The sequence below is a fragment of the Zalophus californianus genome, chromosome 10 (genome assembly GCF_009762305.2).
Source record: "Zalophus californianus isolate mZalCal1 chromosome 10, mZalCal1.pri.v2, whole genome shotgun sequence".
Classification (NCBI taxonomy): Eukaryota; Metazoa; Chordata; class Mammalia; order Carnivora; family Otariidae; genus Zalophus; species Zalophus californianus.
This window is the reverse complement of record NC_045604.1, coordinates 38,337,375-38,349,621: the sequence shown is the minus strand read 5'-3', so window position 1 is coordinate 38,349,621 and position 12,247 is coordinate 38,337,375. Positions and strand designations below refer to the sequence as shown.

At 41.0% G+C, this 12,247-nt stretch overlaps 1 protein-coding gene across 3 annotated transcripts in view; it reads left to right on the top strand.

The window, feature by feature from the left end:
• Positions 1–567: 567 nt before the first annotated feature.
• SPATA45 (spermatogenesis associated 45) overlaps positions 568–12,247 on the top strand; it is a 42,808-nt gene continuing 31,128 nt past the window's right edge. For 2 of the 3 annotated variants that reach the window (XR_003523106.1, XR_004819372.1), the window contains exon 1: positions 570–703. The gene's annotated coding sequence lies outside the window, so the exon portion shown is untranslated. Of the gene's footprint in view, positions 704–12,247 lie in introns of all 3 variants that reach the window. The other variant, XM_027611988.2, reaches the window with a different exon arrangement.

Below are 12,247 nucleotides of genomic sequence, written 5' to 3'. Positions count from 1 at the left end.
GCCCCGCCCCAAGAACGTCACCCGACCAGTCAGCGGGAGAGCCAATTGGGGCGCTTCTGTCCGGGATGAGGCGGGAGCAAATTTGCTGGGACTAGAGGAGGAAGGCGGGGCTGGAAGGTTAAGGCCCTGCGTTCACTCAGGTAGAGAGATGCAGTCACCTAGAGTTAACCGACCTGGGGAGAGGGCGGGAGGCAGTACAGAGGAGAGGGCGGGAGGCGGTGCAGAGGGGGTGGGGAGGGTGAGCGGAAGGGTGGGAAGCGGCCCGAGCAACTCGGCCCCTCGGAACTAGGAGCGAGGGGTTGGGAGAAACCGGGGAGGCCAAGAGATAGGCTTCGCCCTTTCCAGCCGGAGGGGCTCCCTAGGGCCAGGTCCACACTCGGGCAGAGGGCGAATTTGGCCTCGCCCCAGCACAGCTGGCTGTCAAGATCGGACCCCGCCTTTAGAGCAGACAGGACCACGTTTCAGAAATTCGTGCCACCTCGGCAGAGGGAAAATACCAGAAAGCGTTTCAGTCCAAATGAAGAGATTCGTCAGAAATCCGCCCCTGGTGAAGTTGGAATCTCCCACCCCGCTGGTGACGGAGGCGGATGAGACGGGTTGTGCCTGAGCAGACACGGTGACTCAACATTCTCGCTTGGACTTGAACCACCTCCTGTAGTTAGTACTTACTGGACACGCACATTCAGTGGGCTCTGGATTCCAGGTACCAAGCTTGTTATGTATGTTCCAGACACTGTCGTGCCCTAGGGAATGAAAGTTTCTGCTCTCAAGAGCACGTGTACGTAGCCTTGAGAGTCTTCTAGAGAAAATGTCCCGCCTGCTGCTACTTAGGAAACTAATTTTGAAGCAAAACAAACCGAAAGACTCCAAAATATTCATTATTAAAGTGAAATTGAAACTCGGGGTATCTAACTATGGGTTTAATCTAAAAAAGTGCTGCTATCTAGAAGCCTAAAACCTTCTGCCTCTTCTTTTTAATGCCTCTTAATATCATTATTGTGGTGATGTATATCCGATATATGCCTCATATATACCAGATGCTTCTCAGTACAGGGGAAATACTACGTAATGCTAAACTTTAAGGAATATGTACATTTTAATGCCTTCCTTGGCCACCCTATATAAATTGCCACATGCCACCAACCCCCACCCCCCTCCTTCTTAGTCCCCTTCCCTGCTTAATTTTTCTTCTTAGTGCTTACCACTATCTAAAATGTCCTATATTTTACTTATTTTTTTTTCCGGTTATTTTCTCCCTCCCCACTAGAAGGTAAGCTCCATGAAGGCAAGTCTGAAAATTTATTGCTATTTCTTAAATGACTGCAGCAAACAAGCATTGAATTACCATTGAATATTTTAAATAATTACTTGCTTTGTAAATGAATCCATTTCTTTTTTAAAAACATGCGAATTTCCCCTGCAAATGATTTTCTAAACACTGATTAGATAATATTTCATATTATGAAGCTGTGTTCTCTGAATGAACAAACAACTAAATGTGGAATCTAAAGACTTCAATCTTAGTTAAGAAGTTTGTTTTATGGGTTTCTGAAAAAGATACTGATCGTGGGCGCCTGGGTGGCTTGGTTGGTTAAGCAACTACCTTGGGCTCAGGTCATGATCCTGGAGTCCCAGGATCGAGTTCCGCTTCGGGCTCCTTGCTCAGCAGGGAGTCCTGCTTCTCCCTCTGACCCTCCCTGTCTCCTGTGCTCTTTCTTTCTCATTCTCTCTCTCAAATAAATAAATAAAATCTTAAAAAAAAAAGATACTGATCGCATTGCTTGATATTCCACACAACTTATTATTCAACATTCAGAAGCATTTTTAAAATACCTTCATGTACCATGAAACTTTCTACATAGCTTGCAGAAAAGTTGTTTAGAAATGGAATCCAATGGGTAGAATTTTAAATGGACCTTTCTTTGCTTGTGCCAGTCATACCTCCATTCCAGATAGTCACAGTAATCATTCAGATATCTGTAAACTTCTCACCCGCTTCCTGAAACCAGAAACTGGCAGATTATATTAGGCCTCTCATTTCCCCATTAGCCAGTGTGTGTTGGCGATTGTCTTCTGCTAGATCTGAAGGATAACTTCCCTCTCTGCACAGAGGCAGCTTCCTGAATGTACTTCTGCAAGGAGGCCATTCTTTCTGATTGTGTAGGCTTCTTCTGTCTAGAGATAATTTGCCTTTTCTGTGTCCTTAGCAAGAAGGATGGGGTTGAGAGTCCTCTGGGTATCCTGGATAACAGCCAGCATCTAATTTCCCTCCACATTTTTACCAGCTGGTACCTATTCTACTCTCACCCACTTTGTCATTTGCTTTTCCTGCCCATGGCAAAGCTCTGTATCTGAAACGATCACCATCTATGCGGAGGAGCATAGCATCAAGGGGGTTTAGGGTAGTGGAGAAAAGCATATCTAGAGATAGGCTACCTGGATTTGAATCCCAACTTTAGTACTCACTAGCTGCCCAACCTTGGGCAAGTTACTTGGCTGTTTTATAAGAGTACATGCTATTATGAGGAATAAAGGAGTGAATGATGCCTGGCACATGGTTTAGACATTCTTAGTTACAGTTTTTAAGGTAGTTTATATAGTGGTCCAGGGTCTGGATCCAATTGGCCTGGATTCAAATCCTAGCTCTTTCACTTTCTAGCTGGATGACTTTGGACCGGTTACTCTGTGCCTCAGTTTCTACAACTAGAAAATGAAGACCATATTCTTCATAAAATTGTTGTGAGAAATAAATGGCTAATAAGTATAAAGTGCTTAAATAGTGCCTGACCTCTGATCTATAGTAATCAGTACTATACTCAGTAAATGTTACCCAAAGCTATTATCAACTCATGTCTGCCCTCGAAGTTATATCTTGTTGTCATGTTATCTTAGATTTGACTCCATCTTGCCCTTGAAGCTTGCTTGCATTGTCCTGGAGTTACTCCAAGCTCTCTCTGACTGAATTTATGATTTTAGAGCCCCTCTCTGGAAGGTACTCTGAGAATGTTAGTATACACAGTGGTGTATACTAACTACCCTTGGCCTAACAAGAGGAAGATTTCTTATCAGAGGTGGTCAGCAGTTGAACAGACAATATCCAGGCAACAGATGCTATCTGTGTTGGACCATGTGTGTTGTGGATAGGATGCCTGAATTCCATAGAAAATTGAACTATGTGGGGCGCCTGGGTGGCACATTTAGTTGTGCATCTGACTCTTGGTTTTGGCTCAGGTCGTGATCTTGGGGTTATGGGATCGAGCCCTGCTTTGGGCTCCATGCTCAGTGGGGAGTCTGCTTGAAGATTCTCTCTCCCTCTCCCTCTGCCCCTCCCTCCCAAATAAATAAATCTTAAAAAAAGAAGAAAATTGAACTATGTGAGATTTAAAATTTCTTCTGACTCTAAATTTCTATGATATATGAAAAGTAAAATAAGATATTTCCAAAGAAAGGATTAGGCAAAATTCATATGCTTAGTTCGACAAAGTTCAATAAGTAAAGAATGGAGTACAGAAAGGGAAAAACCAGCAGTATCTCTTTGTAGTATCATTCCAGTCTCTTAACCTTGCCTTCTCTCTCTTGAAGCTTCAATGATAGATACTTATTAACCAGTTTAGGTATGAAATCATACTTTATATCATATGTTTAGAGGTATAAAACATAAACCTTACTCTCTGCCAGAGAGGACAGTACGGGGAGGATCACTTGGCTGGGAGTCGAGAGGAGATTGAGCTACATTATGGGTGTGGAATGCCAAGTCTGAGAGAGACTTGAATAAGTAACAGTTCAGCAATATGAGATCTCATATGGCATCCAGGAACCAAGGTCCAAGATGCTATCAAGTGTAATGTGGCTGTTCCCGAGCAAAGGTTTCCTGCAGTCTAAGAGGATAAGATGTAAACCAGAACAATGCTACTAGATGTAAAATCCACCATGTATCATGGGGAGGGGGGTAGATTTTAGCAGCCTTGACTTCAGTTTACATCACTATTACTGTGCTCTGTCCACCTGAGTGGCCAGATCTCTGCTGTTGTACTCTGTGGAAGGATTAAATTGGGAATGGAGGAGTAGAGGAGGCTGGAAATCAGAATCCTCCCATGTGTACTTTATTTTCCCCATCAAGACATTGTGTGTGTGTGTGTGTGTGTGTGTGTGTGTGTGTGTGTGTGTGTGTGTGTGTGTGTGTGTGTGTGTGTGTAACACTTGCAGACAAGAATCCCAGAGTTTTCCCTTCTGTGTATTTTTGTCTTTCTTCTTGAGTTCTTACAAAGAAACCAAATGGAAGGGATGGGGTTGGGAACTGAAATTTCCAACCCTTTAATCAGTTGGTTTGTTCTCCTGGCAACCAACCCCATCCCTAGGTACTTTCCAAAAGTCGTTTCATTAGTATTACAAGGAAATCATCAGAGAAAAGTCCCAAGGTTTGAGAAGCTCTGTGCAAGAAACTTTGTTGTGAAAGCCAAATATATTGTTCTTACTATAAATCACAAAAACACATCAGCATTGTAGCTGGTATGTATTAGCAAGGCTAATTCCTGATCCCCAGGCTTGGGAGTGTGAGGTTGCTATTGTACCACCCCTTTGGTGAGAATTACCAAAGGAGGGCGCCTGGGTGGCTCAGTTGGTTAAGAGTTACCAAAGGAGCTGGGTGTGGCTGAATATGCAGACTGGAGGCCATACCAAACACAGAGGAGGACTAGCACAGGGAAGAAGAAATACACCACATTAGTCCACTCGGTGCTTCTAGTATGCCATGTTCACATTTATCATGCAATCTGACTCATGATCTGCTCTCCATCTTCCCTTAATTTAGCCAAATCCCACCCATCCTTTATGGTCCAGGTCAGCTCAACTCCCACTCCCTTCCTTAATCTATCTCCATGATTGGAGCCCCTAGAGATACCATCCTCTTCTGACCATTAACACCCCTGGAGCTACTCACTGAACATTTCCTGGTGGTTACCTAGCTTTTCTTTGCGTCTTTTAGCCCTTATCGAGAATTGAGCATCTTGAAGCCAGGGACTGGATTTTACTTTATAACACCCTCAGTACCTAAAAACCTTTTTACATGGCAGTGTAGGGGCCCAGGACAGGATGCCCCAAAATGGGCCACAGTGGCATGTTGATTACTTTGAATTAAAGCTACTGAAGAAACAGCCAGTGCACGGACACTCTGACCTTCCTCGCTCCTGCTGAAAATGGGAGATAAATCTCCTGTGTGAAAGGTACCCTCCCTGTACCAGGAGGTGGAGAGATAGGGAATCCTTATCACCAGAAATAGGAAATTTAGAGCCAAGAAGGCCATATAAACAAACCCTGTTACTTTTTACTAATTTACTACCTCAGCCCCCATTCTGTTTAGAATTTCATATTAATTGAGGGTCTGAACATAAGTTTTCTTTTTCCTGTCTACTCCTCACAAATTTATTGTCTCTTTGACTAAAAAGTATAAAAACTGCTTGTTGTGGTCATTTCCATAGGTTTCAGTTTCCTTAGGTCTCAATTTCATTACCCTCCATGGGCACATAATTAAAATTTGGGTTTTTTTTCTTTTCCTGTTAATCTGTCTCATGTCCATTTAATTTTTAGACCAGATAAAAGAAGTTTAAAGGGTACAGGAATATTTTTGCTCCTGGACAACAATTCATTTCATACAGAGTCACTGGCATCTAACTCAACAAATGCTTTTAGGTGACAGTGACTAATAGGAAAATGGCCAGCTCCATTATTGCGAAATTGTAAAATTTAATTTATATCAGAAGTTAAATCAGGCCCAAAATGTAAATAAACACACTTTATTTTATTTATTTATTTTATTTAAAATCAATTAGCCAACATATAGTACATCATTAGTTTCAGATGTTGTGTTCAATAATTCATCAGTTGCGTATAACACCCAGTGCTCATCACATGTACCCTCCTTAATACCCATCACCCAATTACCCCATTCCCCCCCCACCTCCCCTCCAGCAACCCTCAGTTTGTTTCCTATAGTTAAGAGGCTGTCATGGTTTTTCTCCCTCTCTGATTTCTTCCCATTCAGTTTTCCCTCCCTTCCCCTGTGGGCCTCTGTGCTGTTTCTTATATTCCACATATGAGTGAAACCATATGATAATTGTCTTTCTTTGATTGACTTCTTTCGCTCAGCATAATACCCTCCAGTTCCACCCACGTTATCCATTGATCTGTCCATGGACATCTCAGCTCTTTCCACAGTTTGGCTATTGTGGACATTGCTGCTATAAACATTGGGATTCAGGGGCCCCTTCAGATCACTACATTTGTATCTTTGGGGTAAATACCTACTAGTGCAATTGCTGGGTTGTAGGGTAGCTCTCTTTTTAACTTCTTGAGGAACCTCCATACTGTTTTCCAGAGTGGCTGCACCAGCTTGCATTCTCACCAACAGTGTAAGGGGGTTCCCCTTTCTCTGTATCCTTGCCAACATTTGTTGTTTCCTGACTTGTGAATTTTAGCCATTCTGACTGGTGTGAGGTGGTATCTCATTGTGGTTTTGATTTGTATTTCCCTGATGCCAAGTGTGTCTGTTGGCCATTTGTATGTCTTCTTTGGAGAAATGTCTGTTCATGTCTTCTGCCCATTTCTTGGCTGGATTGTTTGTTTTTTGTGTGTTGAGTTTGATAAGTTCTTTACAGATCTTGGATACTAGGCCTTTATCTGATATGTCATTTGCAAATATCTTCTCCCATTCTGTCAGTTGTCTTTTGGTTTTGTGGACTGTTTCTTTTGCTGTGCAAAAGCTTTTTATCTTGATGAAATCCCAATAGTTCATTTTTGCCCTTGCTTCCCTTGCCTTTGGCGATGTTTCTAGGAAGAAGCTGCTGCGGCTGAGGTCGAAGAGGTTGCTGCCTGTGTTCTCCTTTAGGATTTTGATGGACTCCTGTCTAACATTTAGGTCTTTCATCCGTTTTGAGCATATCTTTGTGTATGTGGTGTAAGAAAATGGTCCAGTTTCATTCTTCTACATGTGGCTGTCCAATTTTCCAAACACCATTTGTTGAAGAGACTGTCCTTTTTCCATTGGATATTCTTTCCTGCTTTGTTGAAGATTAGTTGACCATAGAGTTGAGGGTCAATTTCTGGGTTCTCTATTCTGTTCCACTGATCTACGTGTCTGTTTTTGTGCCAATACCGTGTTGTCTTGATGATCACAGCTTTGTAATATAGCTTGAAGTCAGGCACTGTGATGCCACCAGCTTTGGTTTTCTTTTCCATCATTCCTCTGGCTATTCGGGGTCCTTTCCGGTTCCATACAAATTTTAGGATTATTTGTTTCAGCTCTGTGAAAAATGTCAATGGTATTTTGATAGGGATTGTATTGAATGTGTATATTGCTCTGGGTAGCATATATATTTTAACAATATTTATTCTTCCAATCCATGAACATGGAATGTTTTCCCATTTCTTTGTGTTTTCCTCAATTTCTTTCATAAGTGTTCTATAGTTTCTAGAGTACAGATCCTTTACCTCTTTGGTTAGGTTTGTTCCTAGGTATCTTATGGTTTTTGACACAATTGTAAATGGGATCAACTCCTTAATTTTTGATTCTTCTGTCTCATTGTTAGTGTATAGAAATGCAACTGATTTCTTTTTTTTTAAAGATTTTATTTATTTATTTATTTGAGAGAGCGAGAAAGAGAGAGAGAGCACATGAGAGGGGGGAGGGTCAGAGGGAGAAGCAGACTCCCTGCTGAGCAGTAGGGAGCCTGATGCGGGACTCAATCCCGGGACTCCAGGATCATGATCTGAGCCGAAGGCAGTTGCTTAACCAACTGAGCCACCCAGGCGCCCCTGATTTCTTCTTTTTAAATTTAAATTCAATTAGCCAACACATATCATTAGTTTCCGATGTAGTATCCAATAATTCATCAGTTGTGTATACCACCAAGTGCTCATCATATCACGTGCCCTCCTTAATGCCCATCACTCAATTATCCCATCCCCTGAAGATGCAACTGCTTTTTGTGCATTGATTTTACATCCTGCCATGTTTCTGAATTCCTGTTTGAGTTCTAGCAATTTTGTGGTGGAATCTTTTGGGTTTTCCATATAAAGTATCATGTAATCTGCGAAGAGAGAGAGTTTGACTTCTTTGCCAATTTGAATGCCTTTTATTTCTTTTTGTTGTCTGATTGCAGATGCTAGGACTTCTAGTACTATATTGAACAACAGTGGTGAGAATGGGCATCCCTATCCTGTTCCTGACCTTGGGGGAAAAAATTGCAGGTTTTCCCCGTTGAGAATGATATTCACTGTGGGCTTTTCGTAGATGGCTTTTGTGATATTGAGGTATGTTCCCTCTATTCCTACACTGTGGAGAGTTTTAATCAAGAAAGGATGCTGTATTTTGTTAAATGCTTTGTCTGCTTCAATTGAGAGGATCATATGGTTCTTGTCCTTCCTTTATTAATGTGATGTGTCACATTGATTGATTTGCGAATGTTGAACCACCCTTGCAGCCCAGGAATAAATCCCATTTGGTCGTGGTGAATAATCCTTTTAATGTACTGTTGGATCCTATTGGCTAGTATCTTGGTGAGAATTTTGGCATCCATGTTCATCAGGAATATTGGTCTGTAATTCTCCTTTTTGGTGGGTTTTTTTTCTGATTTTGGGTCCAAGGTAATGCTGGCCTCATAGAAGAAGTTTGGAAGTTTTCCTTCCATTTCTATTTTTTTGAAACAGTTTCAGAAGAATAGGTATTAGTTCTTTAAATGTTTGGTAGAAATCCCCCGGAAGCCACCTGGCCCTGGACTCTTGTTTGTTGGGAGATGTTTGATTACTGCTTCAATTTCCTTACTGGTTATGGGTCTGTTCAGGTTTTCTATTTCTTCCTGTTTCAGTTTTGGTAGTTTATAAGTTTCTAGAAGTGCATGTATTTCTTCCAGATTGCCTGATTTGTTGGCATATAGCTGCTCATAAAATGTTCTTAAAATTGTTTGTATTTCCTTGGTGTTAGTTGTGATCTCTCCTCTTTCGTTCATGATTTTATTAATTTGGGCCCTTTCTCTTTTCTTTTTGATAAGTCTGGCTAGGCGTTTATCAGTCTTATTCTTTCAAAGAGCCAGCTTTTAGTTTCATTGATCTGTTCTACTCTTCTTTTGGTTTCTATTCCATTGATTTCTGCTCTAATCTTTATTATTTCTTTTCTTCTTCCAGGTTTAGGCTTTATTTGCTATTCTTTCTCCAGCTTCTTTAGGTGTAGGTTAGCTTGTGTATTTAAGACTTTTCTAATTTTTTGAGAAAGGCTTGTATTGCTATGTACTTCCCTCTTAGGAATGCCTTTGCTTCATCCCAAAGGTTTTGAACAGTTGTGTTTTCATTTTCATTTGTTTCCATGAATTTTTTAAGTTCTTCTCTAATTTCCTGGTTGACCCATTCATTCTTTAGTAGGATGCTCTTTAACCTCGAAGTATTTGAGTTCCTTCCAAATTTCTTCTTGTGATTGAGTTCAAGTTTCAAAGCATTGTGGTCTGAAAATACATAGGGAATAATACCAATGTTTTGGTACCAGATGAGACCTGATTTGTGACCCAGTATGTGATTTATTCTGGAGAATGTTCCATGTACACTTGAGAAGAATGTGTATTTTGTTGCTTTAGTATAGAATCCTCTATATGTATCTGTGAGGTCCATCTGGTCCAGTGTGTCATTCAAAGTCCTTGTTTCCTTGTTGATCTCCTGCTTAGATGATCTGTCCATTGCTGTGAGTGGGGTGTTAAAGTCTGCTACTATTATTGTATTATTATCAATGTGTTTTTTTTTAAAGGTTGTATTTATTTATTTAACACACACACACACACACACACAGAGCACAAGCAGGGGGAGCTGCAGGCAGAGGGAGAGGGAGAAGCAGGCTCCCCGCCAGGCAAGGAGCCTGATGCGGGGCTTGATCCCAGGACCCTGGGATCATGACCTGAGCCAAAGGCAGATGCCCAACCGACTGAGCCACCCAGGCACCCCCCAATGTGTTTCTTTAGTTTTATTATTAATTGGTTTATATAATTGGCTGCTCCCAAGTTAGGAGCATAAATATTTATAATGTTAGATCTTCCTGTTGGATAGACCCTGTAAGTATGATATAGTGTCCCTCTTCATCCCTTACTACAGTCTTTGGTTTAAAATCTAATTTGTCTGATATAAGGTTGCTACCCCAGCTTTTTTTGGATGTCCATTAGCATGATAAATGGTCCTCCACTCCTCTCACTTTCAATCTGGAGGTGTCTTTGGGTCTAAAATGAGTCTCTTATAGACAGCATATTGATGGGTCTTGCTTTTTTGTCCAGTCTGATACCCTGTGTCTTTTGATTGGAGCATTTAGCCCATTTACTTCAGCGTAACTATCAAAAGATACTAATTTAGTGCCATTTTATTATCTGTAAAGTCACTGTTTCTGTATATTGTCTCTGTTCCTTTGTGGTCTATGTTACTTTTGGGCTCTCTTTGCTTACAGGATCCCCTTTAATATTTCTTGCAGGGCTGGTTTAGTGATTACAAATTCTTTTAGTTTCTGTTTGTCCTGGAAGCTCTTTATTTCTTCTTCCATTCTGAATGACAGCTTTGCTGGATAAAGTATTCTTGGCTGCATGTTTTTCTCATTTAGTGCCCTGAATATATCATGCCAGCCCTTTCTGGCCTGCCAGGTCTCTATGGTAGGTCTGCTGCCAGTCTAATATTCCCACCCTTGTAGGTTAGGGAGCTCTTGTCTTGAGCTGCTTTCAGGATTTTCTCTTTATCTCTGAAATTGGCAAGCTTCACTATTATATGTCAGGGTGTTGATCTATTTTTATTGATTTTTGAGGGGGATTCTCTGTGTCTCCTGGACTTGAATGCCTATTTCCTTCCCCAGATTAGGGAAATTCTCAGCTATGATTTGCTCAAATGTACCTTGTCTCCCTCTCTTTCTTCTTCCTCTGGGACTCAATAATTCTAATATTGTTTCATTTTATGGTATTGCTGATTTCCTGAAGCCTCCCCTCATGGTCCATTAGTTGTTTTCCTCTCTTTTCCTCAGCTTCCTTCCCTTCTATCATTTTATCTTCTATGTCAGTGACTCTCTCTTCTGCCTCATTTACGCTAGCTGTTAGAGCATCCATTTTCGACTGCATCTCAGTTAAAGGAATTTTAACTTCGGCCTGATTAGATTTTATTTCTGCACTAAGAGATTCTCTAGTGTCTTCTATGCTTTTTTTCAAACCCAGCTAGTAACTATATAATTGTTATTCTGAATTCAATTTCTGACATTTTATTATATCCGTATCAATTAGCTCTATGGCAGAGAGTATTACCTCGGGTTCTTTTGCTGTGAACTTCTTCTAGTCATTTTGTCCAGACAGGAATAAATGACAAAGAGAACAAAGTCAAAAATATCAACTATGACCCCAGAAAAATACACCCTAGACAAATCTGAAGAGGTAAGAAACCAAAAAAGAAAAGAAAAGAAAAAGAAAAAGAAGGTAAAAAGAGAGAATATAATCTCACAGGTGGACAAAACAGGGTGATCCACTTGGTCCTGGGTATATTTTGGTCTGTTTGTTAGAAGATACTAAATCCCAAAATTATAAAGAAAGAAAAACTTTTATATATATATATAAAAGCAGTGAAAGGAAGCCAAAAATGAAGAATATATCTATAAAATGTAAATGTAAAAATGAAAATTAAAAAAAAGACTTAAAAACAAAGAGTTGATAAAATAAGAAACAAATTGAATAGGGAAAAAAAGGAAAAAGAAAAAGAAAATTTTAAACTGAAAGACTAAAGACTCATGAGAAAAAAACCCTCAATTTCTATATACTATTTTCCCCAGCACAGGAGTTTTTCAGTTCTGAATGATCCGTAAACTTGGTATTTGCCTAATGTTCCTGCTGATCTTCTGGGCGAGAGGCTTGTTGCACTGATTCTCAGGTGTCTTTGCCTGGGCAGAGTTGCAGCACCCCTTGCCAGGGGTTCTGGCTCAGTGTAAGCTGCTTCTCGTTGCTCAATGTGGCTTTTGTTCCCTGAAGACTTTTCCTGCCGCTTTAGAGGATGAAAAAAAAAAAAAAAGTAAAAATGGTAGCACCTGATCTCCAGACCCAGAGCTAGACAGTCGTGGCTCCCACTCTTCAGTGCACCCTCCGGGAAAGGCAGTCAGTCCCTTTCATGTGCGCCAAACCCCGCAGACTCCTGCGGTGCACCCTGCATCAATGCTCCCAGGGAGGGGAGCGGGGTCTCACAGGGGCCCTACGGCTGG